Source organism: Calliphora vicina, chromosome 1, assembly GCF_958450345.1.
Source record: "Calliphora vicina chromosome 1, idCalVici1.1, whole genome shotgun sequence".
Classification (NCBI taxonomy): domain Eukaryota; kingdom Metazoa; phylum Arthropoda; class Insecta; order Diptera; family Calliphoridae; genus Calliphora; species Calliphora vicina.
The window spans coordinates 91451449-91468896 of NC_088780.1; positions in this window are offsets into that span (position 1 = coordinate 91451449).

The following is a 17448-nucleotide window of genomic DNA, read 5'->3' on the forward strand; positions in this document are numbered from 1 at the left end:
TATCTCATTGTGTATTGGAATGAAGTAATTTTGACCACACATTTTTTAAACAAAGTATTGTTTTTATACCTTAATAACGTAATTAATATTTTATTGAGCATTTTAGAAGAGTAAAATTGATTTTACCGAAAGGGTTAAAATCAATTTTATTCTTCAAAAATGCTTTTGATTTATTAAATTTTAAAAGTAGCTTCAATGAGTCAGTTTATTTAATTATAAAAAACATATTAGGTGTGTTCGCGTACTTCCCAGTAAAAAATATCCAGTAACTTTATTTTGGAAAGTAAAAATAAATTACTCTCAATATGAAAAGTAACAAAAAAAAGTACGTGAACAACAATTTGTAAAAATAAGTTGTATTTTATTATAAATCAATTCAAACCGTTTGTTTTGTGTTATTTTGCATCTGTTCTTTGCAAACTTGTAAATTGTATTAATTTTCAACTTTTTAGTTTTGTTTGCAACCATATTTTTTAAACATATTTTAATGTCACTTTTAACACTCTCTTGCTCTCTCGTTACAAGTTTTTAAAAGTAAACGAACGCAATTCCGTAACTTCCAGTGATAATTTGTACAAATTATTACAAATTATCAAGTACGCGAACACTACTATTGACTGTATTTTTCGTGATTCTAAAATTTCCATTTTTCCAGTTCCATTTTTGTGTTGTTATTATTTATATTTAAATATTTAAATGGAATTTTTTTTAGTTTTCCTCTTGATCTAAACTGTTATTTGTTCCTTATTATATTAGTTAGACAAAATACTATTTTTGAGTTGAAAAGATTTATTTATATCTAAACTCTCTATATTTAAAAATGTAATATTGTATACGTATATATATACGCCTTTGTACAAATATTATTATAAATAAAGAATTGAGTTGAAAATAAACTGCTAAATTTGAAAATCGTTCCTGAAGCATTACACTACGTAACCATTGTTTTATTCTACGCATAGCTGAGAAACTTCTTTCGCAACTAGCAGAGCTGATAGTAAGGCTTATTGCCACTTGTAAAAGTACGTAAATTCTTGGAGAGATATTGTTGTCAATTTTGGATTTTATCATATCAATTATCATGCAAAACATGTAATTAATAATGAATTCATCGGCGCCATCCAAATCTAATTTAAAGAAATTGTTAGCAGCTTTAGGTAATGGAATGTTTTGGAATCGGTATTCGATATTAAAAATTATGCTATCTATTACTGGTTTATATATATATTTAACTTCCAATAATCAACTGAAGGAATAGAATCCGGCAAATCCAGATTTTAGCTTTTACCTTATGTTGAAATCTTCAAGATCACTTTTAATTACAGCGTAATTTTTAATTACTGACTTACAATTTTATATCTAAAACTCCATCTAGTTGTGCAAAGGCTGTTCATTATATTATATTATTATACTGTTTAGTTTGAAGAGCTTGGCTTAGGCTTTATAAATCATTACTATTCTAAGAATGTTTGCGCTGATGATACATATGTGTGAACACGAAAGTTTAGCCTGTCGGAAAAATAATGAACCAAAATGGCTTGCGGATTTGACTCCTTTATGTTAGCTTGTAAATCGTTTTTAAAACCAAACATTACATGTGCTCCGTTGTACGATTGGCATTGGAATATTTTTTAACTTTTTGGGTTCCAAAAAGCCCATGATTAATATTCTAGGGCACTGGAATCTCTTAACGGAACAATCTACAAATCCAAAAAAATCTTTCCGCGACTTTCCAAATTTTTATCTGGGATGGGCAGATGCGAGTCTGGGGTGGTTTTGCCTATCGGAATAATGTTTGAGGTATATATTTTTTGCATATACCTCAGCTATTTCGGTGTCGATTTTAAATAGCATATATTGATGTCACCATGGTGTCTGTAAATAATTTAGGGGTTTCGGAAATAGATTTCAACATACAGACGGAACATACAATCGGAATGCCACTCATGGTAAAGGGTAAAAAATCAATTATAAAATGGATGAGTTGTATTAATTTTGGGATAACATGTATTTGGATTTTTTTTTGGTTTTTTCATACAAATGATTGATTTTAAACTACTGTAACCGTTAAAAAGGTAAAACTCATATCTTTCAAACAGAAGAGCATGTTCTAAACAAGATTTTCTATAGTAAATACTGTTCTACACAACATTTTCTGTAGAGACTAGTGTTACATGAAAGATTTTTTATAGAAAATACTGTTGGTATAGAAGAAAATCATTCTGAGTCTATAGGTTTTCATTTTTACAACAAATAATGAAAACTGTTTAATATTATCGAAGGAGTCGCAGGAGTACTTTTGAATAAGCTTTTCTAAAATGACCAAAATTAGTATGAGATAGAATTTTAAACATTTATGGTCAATTCATAAGGTCTCCTATTATTTCATATTGTCATAATGTCCTAATATTTGAAAATGTTGTTAATACTACTATCTATGCTATGTTTATTGTGTTATCGTAACCCACCAGCAGAAACCTGCGCCGAACTCCTAAAACTCAGTTATGCCGTGCCGCCGAGTCGTCAAATATTAGAACATTATGACAATATGACTGATAGGAGACCTTGTGAATTGACCAATAGATTTGAAATAAGAAGATAACTTCAGAATGCCTTTTATATTTGTTGGTTCCAACGTTTTTATAAAAAAAAGTTTTATAATCTCAATTTGCTTTCATATTAAAAGTTAATTAAATAAAAGATATTATTTTCACAATCATAAATATTATGTACTTGAATTTTGAAAATTTTCATCACTTCAATATGGCCACAATTTATCCACTAACTGTTCCATCTTCTCTATATTCATCAAATAAATAATTAGATTTTTATTACATTTTAAATTAAATCATTTTCACCACTGTCGGTCAGTTATTTAGTGAGGAGCTTGATGAGGTATGTGCAGTTGTTGTGTGTTTGTAGCAAAACCTTTGAAATTTTATGAATTTTATTTTGTAGAACTATAGATTTTTAAGTTTTTTTTTTTTCGTTTCTTTTCCGCATCTAAATTTTGCTGCCATTATTTGTGTTGTAGCTTGTTTTAGTTTTCTGTACCATAGATTTTTTGTATTATTGTGGTGCCAAATGACAAACAATTGCTATTTGTTGTTTTAGTTTCTCTTGCTGTCCCATCCTGCCCTGTCTTCTGTTAAGTTCACTCCAAAGAAATAGATAAAACAATTTTCATTTCAACATTGTTTCCCTTTTTTGTATATTTTTCTTTATTTTTAGGTTAAGTGGTTATTTTGTGTGATATTGTTAGTGTTTTAGTGGTTGTTCGATGAACAAAGAACATACAAATACTATTCAATGTAAATTGTAAAAAAAAATGTTGTTTGTAGTTTTCATTCAGTCCTTCCATTAGTTCGCCTGAGATGAAATGTCGCATTAGTTTGTTTTTTGTTGCTAGTATTATTTAAATTTATTACACTCATTAATAAAATTATAATTGAGTTTTCATCAAATATTTATCATCACTATGGTAAAGTCTCTATATAAACATGGTGGTATCTACGAATAAGTATGTAGGCCAATTGATAAACATTTTAAAAAAAGGGTTGTTGTCGATCTAAACCTTGACTATTATTTTGACATTGCCAAATCGTAAATATATGTGTGTGTGTGTTATTAAAATCACTTATAAAATGTACCACGTTACTAATACTATAATGTTAATGTACAACTTTAAAGTCTTAACATTTATTTCACTTAATACTTGCTCATACTCAAACATACACACACATATTTGGTTACTAATGTCATCAATCTGTATCTGTAGTACTTAGCAAATGTAGGGACTTATAAACAAAGTTTAGTGTGTCTTTGAAACTTCATCGTAACATAATGTGTCAGTTTTCCAACCTAATGACATTATTTTAATGTCGCAAATTATATAGTCAGTTATTAACCTAAAACTTTATAATGTCACACAATGTTATTAAATTCATACATACTTTGTGTAAGTAGATGTGTGGTAAATGTATATTAGAGTGATCCAAAACAATTAAATTAGGAATTTTGACACACTTAAAATCAACTTTCCCGAAATCTGCAAAATTGAAATCGCTGGTACAAAAAAACTATCGCAGATATTGACCTAATTTTTTAATATTTATTTACTTTTTTCTCTGAAGAGAGTCAACACAAAATATAAAAATTTTCAGTAGAGGCAAAAAACTGTTTTGTTAAATACATCACAATGAAAGTTGAAGTCGGAAAGAGTAGAGAAAATGATTTAAAATTTTTACAGTGGTTGGATATGACCACTGCACATCGATTTCTTGCAGAAAGTTAAAATTGAAAAATTTTGAGTTGACTCTCTTTAGAGGAACAAAGTGCTGGTCTAAAAATTCTAAAATTTGTTAAACAATATTAAAAAAATATTAAAATTGAGTTTTGAATCTTTAACTTTATGCTACGAAGCAGTGTTGCCAGAAGCTATATGGAGTTCAAAAAAAGGCCAGAAAAACTTAAACCGCTTTAAAAAAAAGCCAAAAAAATTAAAAAGGTACAGTTGCGAACAAGATAATAGCAGTACCACGAAATTTTGAAATATTTTAACTCTTTTCACAATGTACTGTGTTTGACATACAAAAGAGAGTGGACGTCGAATATATTAACTACAGCCTGAACATCCAAATAAAACCAGTTTAGCCCTTTCAGCCATTAAATAGAATTACTTGAGATAAAAAACTGAAAATTTCACTGTAGGCTAATTTGAGGCTGCTAATTAAGAATATGAAGTCAAATTACAAGTAAATCGTCACACGTGCCTGCCACATGAAGTCAAATATATTAGGCGAATTTTCTTAAATGACATCTATCTCATAAATAAAATTTAAAAGATTAATGTAATTAATTGCAATTAATACACAAATACCTAAACTAATACTCAATTAATACTTACACGCTTTTTTTAGAGCTTAAAATAATGTAATTATCATTTTAAAAAAGCACCGAATATTACTATGTCTAACACATTCTTATAGAACGCTGACGTACTTATGAAAATAACTTAATTTAACCAAAACCAATGAAAAATTTTATCTTTAAATCATATATATATACAATCTAGTAAACACTCTTTTGATAACGCTATTAACTGTAAAAATCTATCCAATTGCATCAACGCTACATGACTTTAAAAGGAAAAATCCAAATGTCCAATATATTGGACAAAATGTCTGGAAGGGTTAGATCCGCCAGTTCACAAAATATTGCGATATTTGCTTGTAAACCAGTCGGCATTCAGCGTACTCCAAACAAGTACCACTATGTATTTTTGTTAATAGTGGCTTTTTCCTTGGACTTCGTTCTGTGAAGTTTGCATTTAGAAATCATCTCCTTACTGTCATATCAATAACTTCTAAATTTCATACGGTTTTTATTAGCTGGAGTGTTGGTGTGGTGGCACACCTTGGATAATGCTACTCACCGTAAGGCTGTGGAACGAGTTCTCAGGACTATTGCTATACTGATTACAGGCGCTATAAGGACTACCCCCTCTAAGGCACTTTTTACTATCCTAAACTGGTTACCAGTTGATTTGATGGTGATACAAATGGCTCTCAACTCTGCTGTGAGACTGAATGCTGGATGTTCGTGGTCTGGTAAAGATCATGGGCACTCTAAGATACTGAACTACTATGGGTACTTACATAGTAATGTCGATTACTGCATCGCAAAACCATTTTTCGATAGGCATTTCCATACTAAGATCCCGAATAGGGATTCATGGCAGCGCGGACTCTTACCCCCTGATGATGTCATAAGGGTATTTACTGATGGCTTAAAGCGGGGCAATAGGGTCGGTGGTGGTTTCTTTATTGAGAACTATGGGATTAAATCCTATTTCAGGCTACCTAACTTTTGTACGGCTCTTCAGACGGAAATTACGGCCATTAAACGTGCATCCAACTGGCTGAGGTTTTATCAAATATCTGGTGATATATGTATATTTACCGATAGCAAGGCTGCCGTTAACGGAATAGCGGGTGTCTTTACGACATCTAGGTTAACCGAGGAATGCCGGGTATCACTTAATGAGATAGCGAGACATTCTAGGATAACGCTTATATGGGTCCCTGGCCACGATGGTAATCAGGGTAATTGTATAGCTGACGAACTGGCCAAAATGGGTGCGATGATGGATGATGATGAGAACGACCCCTTTTCTGGTATCTCCCTTGCTATATGCAAGATGGCTGTTCAGCGGACACTATATGAATCTGCTCAAAGCAGGTGGACCAATGAGTCTTCCTGTGTTATAACGAGGTCTACTTGGCCCGTATATGATGCCAGCAGGACGAATCTACTTATGGAATTTCGTCGTGAGCAAATAAGGCTAATTGTCTCCTTCATTACAGGACACTGCATAATTGGGACACATGCTAGGAGATTGGGCCTACGGTATAATGACTACTGTAGGAGCTGCCATAATGAAGAAGAGGATGAGACGGTGTCACACCTATTCTGCCAATGCCCGGCTCTGATAAACCTGAGGGAACGTATCTTCGGAATACCATTCCTATCATGCTTAGATGAGCTATCAAGGATAAGTCTTAGACGAATCTACTCTTTCATCAGAGAATCTGGTTGGTTTAGCCTGGAAACAACGGACGTATAATTAATACCAAGATGTTTACCCCCTGGGTATCACAACGGGATCAGTTTTGAAAGGACCCAAGTGAGCTGCTTGAAGAGTGGCTACCCATGGAACCTAACCTAAGCTATTAGCTTGACAGATTAAATGGATTGCATTTGATGATTCTGACGATATTTCGATCGTCCTGAGGTGCAGATTTCCGTTTGCAGTTCCTATTTTCTATTTTTTTCTTTCTATTAAATAGCGTTTGATATAGAGTTGAATATATGGAAAAGATTTTCCTTATTTTTTTAACTTTAAAATTAATTTTCGCTAAGCAATGGTATGTATTGCGCAACTCACTAAAACAGGAATTATATAAAAGAGAACTATATTTAACATTAAAAATACAATAAATGCAGCATATTTAACTAAATTTTTCTTCAATCTTAAAAAATATTTGACTTCTTTAAAATAAAAAATAAAAAAAAATTAATTCAATAATCCGGCACTGCTATTTCAATATTAATAAAAAACAAGTAAGAAAGTATGGTCGGTCAAGCCCTACCATATAATACCCTACACCAAGTAAATGATATATATATAGATGTGCCCCACATCACTATAATCTAGAAAACGGGGGAGTGGAAGTCTACTAAAGTTTATAAAGTACATATAAGGTTGTTTAATGACTATATGAATAATGGAAAATTTTTTGATTTTCAATTGTGTTGGGGCACCTCAAAACATCAAAATAGGTATAATAAAAACTTCAAAGTTATGTTCTTGTTCTGACTCAATTTTTCATATGGAAATGAATGATATCACCAGTGTTGCCAGTTTAGCCTTTTTATTTACACTTTAGAATCGAAATTTAGGTTTTAGCTTCGTGGCTTTTTTCTAGCCTAGGGACTAAAGAGTAAATAAAAAGGATAAACCGACAATACTGCTGTAAACGGATAATTAATATCAACCTTTCCAAATTAAATATTAAGCATACGTCACATATGGCAAACACTATTTTCTGGAGAATCAGCATATGGGACGTATAAGTGATATAAAAAGGCTAAATTTATATTTGTGAGCCATTTTCATTTTAATTCACTGCTGTTTATACCCTACACCACCATAGTGGGGAGGGTATTATGCGTTTGTGCAGATGTTTGTAACGCCCAAAAATATTAGTCTAACACCCACCTTAAAGTATACCGATCGACTTAGAATCACTTTCTGAGTCGATTAAACGATGTCCGTCCGTCCGTCTGGCTGGCTGGCTGTCCATGTAAACCTTGTGCGCAGAGTACAGGTCGCAATTTTGAATAAATTTCGATCAAATTTGGTACATATTACTTTTTCGGCCCAAGGACCAAGCCTATGGAAACTGGCTGAAATCGGTCCATTATTTCACCTAGCCCCCATACAAATGTCCCCTCGAAATTGGACTTTATCGGTCATAAATGTTTAATTTATCTATGTATCTACACAAATTTCGCTCCAAATAAGTTTTATATATACAAAATTCATGTCACCAAATTTTGTTACGATCGGTCCATAATTAGTCATAGCTCCCATATAGACCCGCTTCCGAAAATCACTTTAACCTGCATAAATCGCTTAAAAATGTTGGTATACACACAAAATTCAACATAGTTAACTTTAATATAGACATAAATCACACGACCTAATTTTATGGTGATCGGTCAATAATTGGTCATAGCTCCCATATAAGGCCCACTTCCGAAAATCACTCAAAAATATAAATTATTGATATTTTAAAAGAAAAATATTTTTACTCATTTACTTGGTGTAGGGTATTATATGGTCGGGCTTGACCGACCATACTTTCTTACTTGTTTGAAATTAAAAAAAAGGCTAAAACCAAAAGAGACTAAAGAGTAAATAAAAAGGCTAAACTGGCAATACTGCTGTAAACGGATAATAAATATCAACCTTTCCAAATTAAATATTAAGCATACGTCACATATGGCAAACACTATTTTCTGGAGAATCAGCATATGGGACGTATAAGTGATATAAAAAGGCTAAATTTATATTTGTGAGCCATTTTCATTTTAATTCACTCTGTTTTTCATTTAGCTTTTCAACATTTTTTAAGCTTGGTACCGTTACTTCTATGCTCTTAAGCTTGAAGTCCACACATTCTAAGCGGCTGTCAAAAAAGTAGAGCCAATGTATTTGTACACTGCAAGTTACAGGTACAAAAGCCTAGAATGCCTTGACGCGTATAATGCTTAAAGCAGATCTACTTTCTACTTTTATAAGCGTAACAATTTATATTCATTTTTCAATGTGTATTTTTCAAGTTTAATAAATTAAAACAAGTTTAATGGTGAAAAAATAAATAAAAGCGGCAGAAAACGCGAAGTTTTTTAATAATAAAACAAAAAATTGAGGCTTAAAAAGCATCGCATGTAACTTGAAGCGTAGCTTTAGTTCTATTACATTACCCGAACTTACTCTAAGTGATATAAAAAGGCTAAATTTATATTTGTGAGCCATTTTCATTTTAATTCACACCTTTTTTTCATTTAGCTTTTCAACATACTTAAGAATTGTGCAGTATTAAAAGAACAAATAACAATTGCCAATATCCCTCAGGGGAACCTGTAACCCCTACGGAACGCGTCCCCAGGTGGCGGATAGGGGAATGCCTCCCAGATATGGGTGGTAAGACGGAAATGAAATACGTCTCGCGGACCAACAGGTAACTGCGTCTGTCTTAGAATAAGCGGCAGCAAACAGCGTCTGTACTCCAAAAGGAGCGGCTGATTACATAGATGGAAAACTATAAACCCTTCAGAAGGCATCGGGAAACCACTGAAGTAATATCCCTTGAAAACCTTATAATTATGAATTACAACAATGATACAAGGCCCTCATTCTCCGGAAATACGAGGGTGCTAAGAATCCCCGGAGGTAAAGCAAAAAACAAACTTAATATCGGAACGTGGAACGTACGAAGTCTATATGAAGCTGGGAAATTAGCTAATACTACATCTGAAATGAATAGGCTCAAAATTGACATCCTTGGCGTATGTGAAAAGTGGTGGCCGGATTGTAGAGAAATTGACACCCAAAATGCAAAGATGTTTTACTCAGGCAATCAAACTAGACACCACAGAAATGGCGTTGGAATAATAGTGAGAAGCAATATAGCGAAATGTGTAAAAGGATTCATTCCAAAATCTGACAGAACCATGCTTATAAAGCCGGAGGCTAAAACACTCAACATAAATATTATTCAAATCTATGCGCCAACTGCTGATGGAAATAAGGAAGAAATTTAAGTTTTTTATAAGGAAATTGAGGATCTGATGAAGACTACGAAACCTCACGAAATAACTATCGTCCAAGGAGATTTTAATGCAAAAGTTGGTAATGATATAGTTCCAGACATAACAGGGCCATATGGATTGGGTGAGGTGACAAATTGATCCAATTCTGCCAAGAATTTAAGATGAAAATTATGAATACAATCTTCTGTCTGCCTGCAAGAAGACTGTATACCTGGAAATCCCCCCAGGAAAGATTAGGAAACATAGTACGAAATCAAATCGACTATATTTTGATAAACCAGCGCTATTGCTCATCTATAAAGAAAACATCAACTTATCCAAGAGCAGACGTACCGTCGGACCATAATCTCTTAATGGCAAACATGCACATGAAACTCTCCGCTGTTATTAAGAGAAAGCTGCATCAAAAATTAAATACGGAAAGGCTCAATGATCCAGGTATCAGAGAAAATATAAGGGAACGCATAAATGAGGAACTAAACAATATTGATAGAGAGGATGTGGAGAATGTATGGGATAAAATTAAGCATACACTTAAGCCAATTGCGGAAAATACTCTAGGAATCAAGGGGAAACCACAAAGGAACGAATGGATGACGGACGAAATACTGCAACTAATGGAAGAACGTCGGAAACATAAAAATTTAAATTATGAACTATATCATGAAATTAACAGGGAGATTAAAATGGCAATACGCATAGCCAAGAATGATCACCTCAACGGACAATGCCAGGAGATCGAAAGTCTTCAAAACTTACATGACGATTATAATTTACACAATAAATTAAAAGGAGCCGCCGGAATATACAGAAAGAAGACATCTAGTATTTTATACAATAATAACAATGAAGCTGTATTTGAAATAGAAGAAAAAAATAACATTTGGAAAGAGTATATAGAACAAGTTTTTTCAGACAGCGGTCGCACAGTTTTTGATCCGCAGTTAGATTTATCACTTACAGGAACTTCGATAACAAACCACGAAATAGAATCCGCCATAATATCACTAAAGAATAAAAAATCCACTGCCCCTGATGAGATTCCTACTGAAGTACTAAAACTGATAGATGCGGATAATATTGACATACTAACAAAGTTATTTAACCACATTTATGATACAGGACAATATCCACAAGACTGGCTAAAATCCACATTCATAATCATACCCAAGAAAAACGGAGCAAAATCTTGTAATGACTACAGACTTATAAGTTTAATGAGCCATGCCCTGAAATTATTCCTAAGAGTAATTCACTCGAGAATATACTCAAAATGCGAAAAGGAAATGGGGGAGTCCCAGTTTGGGTTTAAGGAAGGAATGGGTATCCGTGAAGCGCTCCTTTCTCTACAAATATTAGTCCAAAAATGTAGAGATGTACAAAAGGATGTTTTCCTATGCTTCGTAGACTACGAAAAAGCTTTTGACACAGTACAACACGATAAACTAATGAACATCCTTATGTCAATAGGTATAGATGAAAAGGAAATCCGATGCATCAAAAGCCTTTATTGGTACCAATCCGCACGAATTCAGGTTGACGGAGAGCTGTTGGAAATATCGAGAGGCGTTCGGCAAGGTTGTATACTGTCCCCGCTATTGTTTAATATATATTCCGAGAGGATCTTTCAGGAATCCATAAGCAACATATCAAGGGGTATTTTTTTAAGCGGCATATATAGGAATAATATTAGATATGATGATGACACCACAGTACTGGCTGATAGTATTACCGGACTCCAAGATTTGATGAATAGACTGGTTACATATAGTGAAACATATGGCTTGAAAGTAAATATTCGAAAGACCAAATATATGATTGTGAGCAGAAAAAATAACTACAGCGCTGCCAACTTAAAAATACAAAAGTTTTCCATCGAAAGGGTTCACAACTTCCAATATCTTGGAATAATGATCAATGACCAATGGGACGGATCAAAAGAAATACGACGACGGATAGAAATGGCAAGAGATTCATTTTTTAAATATAAGAAAATTCTAACGAGTCATGATATAAACCTAGATACGAAAATACGGTTTATCAAGGCATATGTATGGTCAGTACTACTGTACGCAATGGAGATATGGACCATTAAATCGACAGATGTAAAAAAGCTAGAATCCTTCGAAATGTGGATTTATCGACGGATGCTAAAAATACCATGGACCAATTTTATATCATATAACGAGGTTCTGAGAAGAGTGCATCGGAATAGAGAGCTCATAACAACTATAAAAAAACGGAAAACAGCCTACCTTGGATATATTATGAGAAATACAAAATACAAACTGTTACAAACCATCACGAATTCGAGAATAGCCTTCTAAAGGAAGAAAAGATATGGCTTGGATTACAAATATTCAGGAATGGACTAGATTCCGAGATGTAGGATATCTTCTGAGTGCTGCAAGAGATAGAGAAGTGTTTGCAGAAATCCTGGGAACCTTTTGAAATTTTATGAAAATTTTAGCAATATAACATGTAATTAAATATAATTATATTGGTCGCCAACATTCCTATGACGAATAGGCAAATAAAGAAAAAAAGTGCTTCAAGATGAAACAGAGTATTTTACATCTGTAAGCTAAAATGTTTAGCAAATTCTCTTTCAAGACAAAACTGTTATACATATTATATTCATCATTATATAATGGACAAGAGATCCACAAACTCTTGAAGGCTTGTGATACTCGATGGCTGTCAATAGCCGTTAAAAGTATTGTGGATCTATGCTTTAAGTTAAAACCTATTTTGGTTTAATTTCGTCAAGCCAGCAATACTACACGCAGAGAAAAAATATAATTGGGCATGGTTACTGTAACCATTTATATAGTGTTACAAGTTTTTTAACTATATTATAGTCACAGTAACCATTTACATGATTGTGGTAACCATAATATGGTTAACTTACGATTCACATGATTGTCTCAACCATATATATGGTTACAGTAAACATATATATGTTTGTGGCAACCATATTTATGATGAATAATTTTATCATAATATGTTGTTCTCAGATTATGATAAGCCTTAAGCCGAGAGCACCATAATATGATAAGTCCTTCATCATATAAATGGTTATCATAAACATATATATGTTTACTGTAACCATATATATGGTTGAGACAATCATGTGAATTGTAAGTTAACCATATTATGGTTACCACAATCATGTAAATGGTTACTGTGACTATAATATAGTTAAAAAACTTGTAACACTATATAAATGGTTACAGTAACCATGCCCAACTGTATTTTTTCTCTGCGTGTACAAAGCCAAACATTTAACTGATTATAATTTGGCATACAATCTTTTTTTGAAACCAGTATTGCACAAAGTACAAAAAGTAAATAAATCATTTGTAAGCAATTCAGCGGATTCTACATAGTTTGTGTTTTGAAATTGTAATACAATGCAAGGAATTTGATCCATTATCGTCCCCAATTGAAAATTTTTCAATGTTTTCGCCACATTTTTCATATAAGTTTGAAGAATGATTGCTAAAATAAATAACGGTTTAATTGGTGAAGATTATGAAAAAATGATACGGCAAATTAAACTAATTGAGCAACTTCGACAAAGATTACCATATGTAAACATAATACACTTAATATAGTAAAACCAAAAAAAATATATTATGCCATATTTATAGTGAAAAATAAAACTGCTAATGAAATTATGAAGATTAAGGCTCAGGGGCAGAATATTTTTTAAATTACAAACGTACAAATATAGAACCAACAATATCCAATTTCTGACATGGTTAAACTAGCATTTAACTTTTTTCCTTTAACCCCTTGTAGATCATTGAAAAAGTTTTATTTTTTTTAGGAAATACTTCAGCCAGTAGCATTTACTAATGTTAGTTCGTCACGTTTCTCCAACACTGCACAGAGAAAACAGATTAGTGATAGCAACCGAATTTGTTGCCAATCGAATGATTCTGTCTTAGTGACCGAATTTTACAGTTGTGGCTACAATATTTTGGAAGGAGCAACTAAAGTTTGGTTGCCTCAACTGAAATTCTTCTTTATCAACTGACTTTCTGTTGTTAGAACTGAAAAATTCTCTGTGTGCAACCGAATCATTCGATTGGCAACAAATTCGGTTGCAATCACGAATCTGTTTTCTCTGTGTGTCTGTTCTTATTTATTTGCAAATAAAATATCTAAATTTATACTGCATACTTTAATTTTTGCAGTTGACTGGACTCAAAAAAGCCGGTTTTAACCGTAATTTTTTTTCTATACAAACTTTCTCCTGAAAATTTCGAATCGAATAAAAAAAATCAGCCAAAAGATTAAAAAAGTCATTGGTTTTCGTTTAAATTTTATTAATATATTGATTAGTTTTGTAACTTTTCTAACATTTATATTACAAGTCAATTTTATGGTATTTTACGAAATAGTTTTTTTCTTCTTACAACATAAATAAACACCATAATGAGAACATGGAATAATTCACCGTTATTCTGGGAAGCGAGTTTTCCAATAGGCAAAAAAAAATATATTATTCCAAAGATGATAGTGTACTTCAAAGTACTTTTGGGCAAAAAGTATCAAAATATGTTTTATTTACATTTTGTAATCTTATTATTGTTATGGTACTTATAAGTACTGTCGGTCGACAAAGGGTTAAGTAATGCAGAGGTTGAACGACTTTTTAGTACAATGAAAATTGTAAAATTAAAAAATGTTTTATTCGCTATTGAATATTAGATTATCATTAAAAAATTACATAATTGTTACTTATTGTATTTTATTTTATTTTATTTATATTTACGCAAATTCTAGTTCTGATTCTTCTGATTCTTCCGGTTATGATAGAACTATTATACCTGTTTTATAATTATACTTGCATCTTTAAAACACTGAAAATATATATGTATTAGAGTTTTAATTTCAAAAATTTGATTTGCCGGTATCATAATTTTTCTGAAGGTTTTTGCGTAAATAAAAATAATGGCGTCTTTTTTTTGGTTCAAAGACGCGTATTTTGAGCACATTATTCTGTAGAACAAAAACGGTTGAATATATGGCAAATCTGATTTTACCAGTCGATTCTGCATCAAAAATTAATACAATTGATGTTCCAAACTAGTTCCAAAAACCCACAACAGTTGGCGCAAATTTCGTAAAAAAATTAAAAAAAAAAGAATTTTAGATTGTTTGTTCTACAGAAAAATGTGCTCAAAATCCGCGTATTTAGGTGCGTTGAACCACCACAAGGACTGGAAATTTTCCAAAAAACAAGTAAGAGTACTATATTCGGCCGTGTCGAATCTTAAATACCCTCTACCTAAATAAAATAACATAACAATTGTTAGAAAGACTAGTTTACGCAGAAGATATTTTATTTCAAATGTACAACAAATTTTATCTAATTCAGCAATTTATAAAAGAAATTCCTATTAGAACGTTTGACATAGTTAATTATTGTCTTTTAATTAAGAAATTGTCGTCTAAATTTAATTTTTCTAAATCTTCGTGTAAATTATTATTTTCTTACTTAGGTAACCGTAAACAGTTTGTTGGAACTGGGTTAAACGATTAAAAATATCTGAGTGCCAAAGTGGCGCACAGTGGTATGAGAAAAAAAGCGAAATAAATCTGCAACTTCTCAACCCTTAGTCCGATTTTAATGAAATTTCACATGTCCAAAGGGGAAGTGTTGTCGAGTTTAAGTCTGGACCTCATGAAATAAAATTTAACAATTTATATACTTAAGAATTAGTTAATACGTTTGGATCAACATTTTTCCCTTTTAACCTCAAGTGAAGAAACAGATTATAAAAAAGGGTATACAAATATATTTAAACAAATTTAAAAATACTTGGTTGTGGGACTTATGCGGGAGCTATGACCTATTATGATTCGATTGTCATAAAATATTTTTACGTGATTTTTATGTATTTATATGAGAGCTGTGCCAATTATGGACCAATATTCACAAAATTCAGTATTATGATTTTTAAATACAAATTACTGATCTGTGTACTATTTTGGTTTAATATATGGATGCTATGACCTATTATGGTCCTAAGTATTTAAGGGCTATTTTTGTAGAATTTCATATAAACAACGATATTAACAAGAGTGGACTTTATGTGGGAGCTATGCCGAATTATGGACCAATATTTAAAAAATCTTGTAGTACGATTCATCGATACAAATTACTGATCGGTGTAAAATTTTGGTTGAGTGTAGATTTTTATGGATATTTGTCCAGGGTAATGTGTTTTCCTGAAGTAGTTCTTATATGGAGGTTATGACCAATTATGGGCCTCTCATCATAAAATTTGGAACATCGATTTTTGTATATATTGAATAAATTTGTTTTGAATTTCAACCAGATAACTATATTTGTAAGAAATTTATGAGGATATTAGTGATTTTCGGGAGTGGACCTTATATGGGAGCTATGGTTAAATATGGACCGATATTCACAAAATCCAGAAGTATGATTACTGGATTCAAATTACTGGATCTGTGCGTAATTTCATTTTGATATCTATATGTTTTTAATACTTTTTAAGGTTAATATCTTTTTTCGGAAATGGGCCTTATAGGGGAGCTATGACCAATTATCGGCCAATCTGCATAAAATTTGGTACATTTATATCTATATATATGAGTATAATTTTTGTCGAATTTTAGCATGATAAATTTATTTATAAGAGATTTATGAGTAGTTAACTGATTTTTGGAAGTGGACCTTATATGGGAGCTATGGTCAAATATGGACCGATATTCACAAAGTCCAGTAGTATGATTTCTAAATATAAATATACGGATGTGTGTGAAATTTTGTTTTGATATTGATATTTTTTAGATATTTATGTAGGTTATTGTGTTTTTCGGAAGTGGTCCTTATATGGGAGCTATAACCAATTATCGGCCGATCTTCATAGAAATAGGTACAGCAATTTTGGTATATATGGGGAGTATTCATGTCGAATTTCAACTTGATAGCGATGTTTATAAGACATTTATGCTTATTTAAGTTATTTTCGGAAGTGTACTTTATATGGGGGCTATGGTCAAATATGGGCCGATCCACGAAAAATTTTGTAATATAATTTCTTTTACCACGCAACTTATTTTTGCTGAATTTTATGTGGATATTCCTATTCTGTAGGCATTTATAGACCATAGAAACATATTTCGGGAAGAAATTTGTATGGGGGCTAGCGGAAATCATGGACCGATTCTTATAATTTTCACCAGATTTATGATATTAGCTGCAATATATTTACAAAAAATGTCCAAAAATATTTGAAAATTATCAATTTTTTTTTAGGTTGTCCCACATTTTAATTCATAGCTTTGGTTCCACTATACCGATTTCGCTGATTTTCAATACCAAACTGCTTAGGACAATAATAAATATTTTTCTTGCAACTCTACTAAGTTTGTTTGAGTATTTTGGACGTGAGCATGTTTTACACAGACAGACGGACAGACAGACGGACATGGCTCAATCGACTTAGAATTTCATAAGGATCAATAATATATATACTTTGTTGGGTCTCAGATGAATATTTCTCA